Source organism: Pelmatolapia mariae, linkage group LG12, assembly GCF_036321145.2.
Source record: "Pelmatolapia mariae isolate MD_Pm_ZW linkage group LG12, Pm_UMD_F_2, whole genome shotgun sequence".
NCBI classification, from domain to species: domain Eukaryota; kingdom Metazoa; phylum Chordata; class Actinopteri; order Cichliformes; family Cichlidae; genus Pelmatolapia; species Pelmatolapia mariae.
In genome coordinates this window covers 6,093,808-6,099,174 of record NC_086237.1, presented here as the reverse complement: position 1 = coordinate 6,099,174, position 5,367 = coordinate 6,093,808, and the positions used below count along the sequence as shown (strand labels likewise).

Genomic DNA, 5,367 nt, shown 5'->3' with positions numbered 1-5,367 from the left:
CCGCGCCGAGTGAACTCAGTGTGCAGTGCGCTTAGCTTATCAGCAAAGTGCGCATTTGGGAACACTGTTGCGCCGACTTGGTTCAACATTACTTGGCAACAGGGAAAGTGATGCAAGTTGCACTGGTGCATTTGTGACTCCCTTAAGAGCAGCTTCACTTGAAATGCCTTCACCGCATCATACATGTCATGTCCATGAACTGACAGATTTCCTTGCTGAGCTCAAAAACTCTATTGAGAACTTTTCCCCAACTCAGCCAACGGACCTCTGTATGATAAGGAATTTCGGCAAACTCTGAATCTATTTCCCGCATAAAAGACTGAAATTGCTCGGATAAAATTTACGGTTTGCGTTAAGGTGCTCATTACATGCTCCATTTTTAGGACTTTACCACGCAGTGTTTCCTGGTGTATGATGCAGTGATATGCTGTTAACTCACCGGTGCAGTTCTCCTCCTGCATCTTTACTCGCATCCTGCCGGCTAGTCCACTTTTTTGTAAGTCCAAGAAGTTTGTCCCAGGGCAGTTTCATGTCGGTTACACTTTGACATACGTTTTCAAAAATGTCTTTTCCTGTCGTTGTCCCGTGCATCAATCTAATGTCCAATATTTCCACTCCATGGATGAAGATGGCCAGCTGTGCAATGTCCATCATGTCTGTACTTTCTTTCACAGCAAGAGAGTATGCAATAAAGTTTTTGCTTCTTTCACACAACTGTGTTCTTAAATCAGTGGCCATCTCACAAACCCGATCAGCAATCGTATTTCTCCTCAGGCTCACATTTGCCAAAATCTGCGTTTTGTCTGGACACAAGACATCGCACACCTTCATCATGCAGCTCTTCAGAGTGGTACTGGGCTGATTTGGTTATCTCCTCTGCTACAACTTGCTTTCGCAACAGCTTCACTTTGTGATTTTGCTCTGGTGAAAAAAGTCTGCTGAAATGTCAGATTCTTCTTTAGCTCTTCTACTTTCTGTAGTTTCTGCTCTGCATTTAGGTTTTTCAGCTTATCCTGATGTTTTGTGTCGTAGTGCCGTCTTAAGTTAAATTCCTTAATTACAGCCACATTAACTCCACAAATAAGACACACGGGTTTACCAGCAATGTCTGTAAACATATATTCAGCCTCCCACCGGTGCTGAAAGGCTCTGCTTTCAGAATTAACTTTTCTCTTCGCCATTGTGAGGGGATAGCTTTGCAATAACAGAAGTTTGACTTGATTGATGCGGGAACGTTCCCAGGTAGCGTTCGGCAAGGAGGCAGCAGCGCTGCATTATCGGATATGTAGTTTGTGTGTTATTAGCGCCTCATATCGCCAGGCCATGCATAACAATAGTAATAAATCTATATAAAATGATCTTGCGGGCCGGATGTGGCCCGCGAGCCTTGAGTTTGCCACATGTGGCTTAGACTGACCCATGGTGGTGGAATGCGCACTTCAGGATTTACTCTCGCTAACAACTACGTTGATTTAACGAAACATAAAGAAATGTTAATATTGAAATGGTGTTTTTATTCTGTACGTTTTTCACGGGTTATCTCTTTCAACACCGTTCAACATAGAAAACCATTCTAGCACCATTAGATTCCTCTTTTTTTAGACATGCGTGCTTCTATTGTTGTCATTTCTAACTTTTTTATTTTTTAAAACATTCAACTTTATTCAACAAAAATTATAAAGTTTTTCAAATTCTTTTTTTATCACCTGCTTCAGAGTTTACAATGGGTGCCTATGGGATGGAATGCCTGCATTTTCATTGAGAAGACCAACTGCCACAGAGACAGAAACCAGAAGATTCATCTTACATTTGTATCTCTCAGCTGCTGCTGTGTCCACAGTTTTCACTCTACAGCCATCACGTTACCCTCAAAACATAGCCACCGCGGTCCACTTACCAACAATGTGTCTCTCAAAGCTAGGAGATGTAAACTTTTTGAAGTGTGTGGGTGCAAGTTAAGGGAGTACCTTCTAAGAGACCTGTAGAGATCCACCGTATTTTCAATGAGGTTTAGAAGCAGTTTTTCAGCAGGTGCTGACACAAATTTAACAGGGATTCCCATACGGTAAAAAAATATATTTTAAAATACATTTTGAAATATATTTCAAAATATACAAAAAATGGCCAAAAAATATATGTGCTAAAATATATTTTAAAATATATTTATATATTTTGAAATATATTTTAGCACATATATTTTTTGGCCATTTTTTGTATATTTTGAAATATATTTCAAAATGTATTTTAAAATATATTTTAAAAATATATTTATAATATATTTTGAAATGTGTTTTAACACATATATTTTTTGACTGTTTTTTTATATTTTGAAATATATTTATAAAATATATTTCAAAATACAATTTAAACTTATTTAAAATCATTCAAAAATATATAAATTTAACCCTTCATATATTTCTAAGAAACCACATTCACATGTAACAGCTGAAAGAAATCTTTATTTGATGTTTAAAACATACATATAGCATATAAATCAAGCAAGGAATATTCATTTTATAATTTTATTCTCATTACATACTTAAACATTCTAAAAGAAACACACATACACATATATGTGTGTGTGTATATTTATATATATATATATATATATATATATATATATATATATATATATATATATATATATATGTATATATATATATATATACATATATATATATACACATATATATATACACATATACACACATATGTGTGTGTATATGTGTATATATATATGTATATATATATATATATATATACACATATACACACATATGTGTGTGTATATGTGTGTGTGATTGTATGAACATAAGTCAACATACTTAAAATGTAATTTCTTTTCCTTTTCCAGCAGTCTCAGTTCCCTCAGCTTTCACTGCAATCCTCAAAGCCCTTCTGGACACATTGGGAAACCTCTTCCTTACCGCCACTGTAACAAACAAAAGTCACAGTTCTATTACTTTTATCAGAGTTAAAATAAAAATATGATTTATGTTAGCTAGCTTCATTTAGCAAACATATATTTCTGTTTATATAGATACAGATATTAATACAGATATATTTTACGCATAATTTTACCTCTTTTTTTTCCTAGATGGAAAGTCTATCCAGTTCACATTACAGTAATGCTAACACCCCTTTTGGTCGTCTCTCCTTACCCTCCAGCATTCATAAATCTGTTGACCTTCTTTGTCTGAGACCAACCACTACAATGCATCATCACCTATTTGTATTGGTAACTTACTTTGCAACCTATTTTAATGGTTGCAAAGTAAGTTTCTTGTGCTGTATGCAATTTTAGATACACAGAAAGTCTTCACTTACTATATATGGCTGTCATAGTGTCCTTATGAAGGGCAGTTCTTCACTCTGCGCCGATGTCCGTTTTGCTTTGTCCTCCTATAAAAAGCATGGATATTTGAGTGTTTGACTAGTTTTAGATTTCCAAAAATCTGATATTTGTACAACTAAACATTTGAACTACAAAGATATGCTATTGAGAGATACTTTTATGGGTACTTTTTGGTAAAGAAACTGGTGACAGAGTTGTAGGCTTTTTAGAATACTATTAGCTAACCATTTGAACTGACTTTCAAAGCTGTTTACCTTTTAAATTGCTGTGGATCAAAACCTCCAGTGGGAAGACGGCCATTAGAAGAACACGTACCATTGAACCTGAAAATAACAAAAACAAACAAAAAACAGAACAATATATAAGAGTCAGGTAGGGTAATAAATCTCTTCTGAAGCAATATAGTTCATTTTGGGAGAAAAACAAAACATTCCTCTAAAATATATATACTGACATCAGCAATCAACATCATGATTGTAATTATTTCCTTTTTAGTACATCTACTGCTCTGTGCATGTGTCAAGCACTACGACTGTATCTATGCATATAAATTCACCATATATATCCTGCAAAAATGTTTTGTTATAGTCAAAAAAGGCAAACAAACAAAGGCATTCAATCAGAGGTGAGAAATTAATTGGGAATATCAATTATAGGTGAACTATTCTTTACCTACTAGCAATCATATTTGAATGTAAAATAAAATAAATAAATAAATAATAATAAAAATAACATGATGTAATTAAAATGCACAACTTTCATTAAGGAAATCTGCATTTGTATCCACAGGCTAAAAGTAAAACAGTAAATGTGTTAGTAATAGTACAGGTATTTGTAAAAAAAAAAAAAAAAAAAAAAAAAAAAAAGAGGCAGTAACTGTGACTCTTCTAGTCGGATGCTAAATGCAGAGATTTATATTTACAGTATAATACTGCATGTACAGGTAGCTGTGTTGTGAACTGTAACTGAATATTAGAGAATCTCAGAGAAATTAAATGTATTTATTTTTTGAATTTATCAATCATAAAACCGTCTGTTTTGAAGGCCTGTTACGATAACAACTTTTTGTTGGTCGGTATATTGCCCCATAAACAATTGCGACAAGTTATGTCATTGTCATTTTAAGACCATTTTATGTCTTTGAATGTATAATCATAATATAACACCATAATAATGCAAGATCTACACACTTTCAATTGACAAACCAACATCTTATTCTTAAAATATTTAGATCATGGAAATTAGGTATCAAAATATTAGATACCATAAAAACTTGAATAAATAGTAATTTTTCTAACAAATAGAAAACAATGTTATTTAATGTTATTGTGTTGTTATTATTATATTTTATTTTTGTAAATATAATGACAGATAATTTGCATCATCAACAATTATTGAGGTCATGTACATGTATTGTGTGTTAAGTCGATATATCGATTATTGTGATAGGCCTACTGTTTTGGTATCATAACAAGCTTGTCAAACATGCATGACCACTAAGCAATGTCTAAGCAGTAGTATTGGTCTGAATGACAACAAACATAACTAGTGTTTTGGAAAATCTGTTAGAAAACAGTTATTTCAATAATTATGATTAGCATGTGACACAGACACTGCATAAAAAACTACAACAACAAATACTTACTTTAGGAGGATGGGGGAGGGCAGCATGAGGTTGAGACTTTGACATCTGTAAGAAACAAATTCATGTATTACAAACAAGTCACTTAAAAATACATTAATGTGGCAGACTGTTCCCTGTTCAGATGCAGTGTATAAGTACAATCAGGGCTGTCACAACAATGGGGTGGGGCCAAGTGGCTGCAACCCCAGGTACAATGTGCAGGTATAAATAATTACATATAATATATGTGAATAAAGCAAGAATCTGTTTAGATTAGTCACTGTGCTGATGATGCTTGCTAGGTTTATATGATTGCAAACTGCACAAAAACAACAACAGCAACAACATTAATGACAATGACAAACAAAATTACTTACATTTATGTAAA

General features: G+C 33.6%; 1 long non-coding RNA gene across 1 annotated transcript; it reads right to left on the bottom strand.

The window, feature by feature from the left end:
* Positions 1-2,842: 2,842 nt before the first annotated feature.
* LOC134638222 (uncharacterized) lies at positions 2,843-5,140 on the bottom strand. The gene is made up of 4 exons (XR_010095244.1): positions 5,001-5,140; positions 3,610-3,678; positions 3,328-3,402; positions 2,843-2,932 (listed from the first exon to the last, which is right to left on the bottom strand). It is a non-coding gene; the product is annotated as an uncharacterized LOC134638222 (long non-coding RNA).
* Positions 5,141-5,367: the final 227 nt, after the last annotated feature.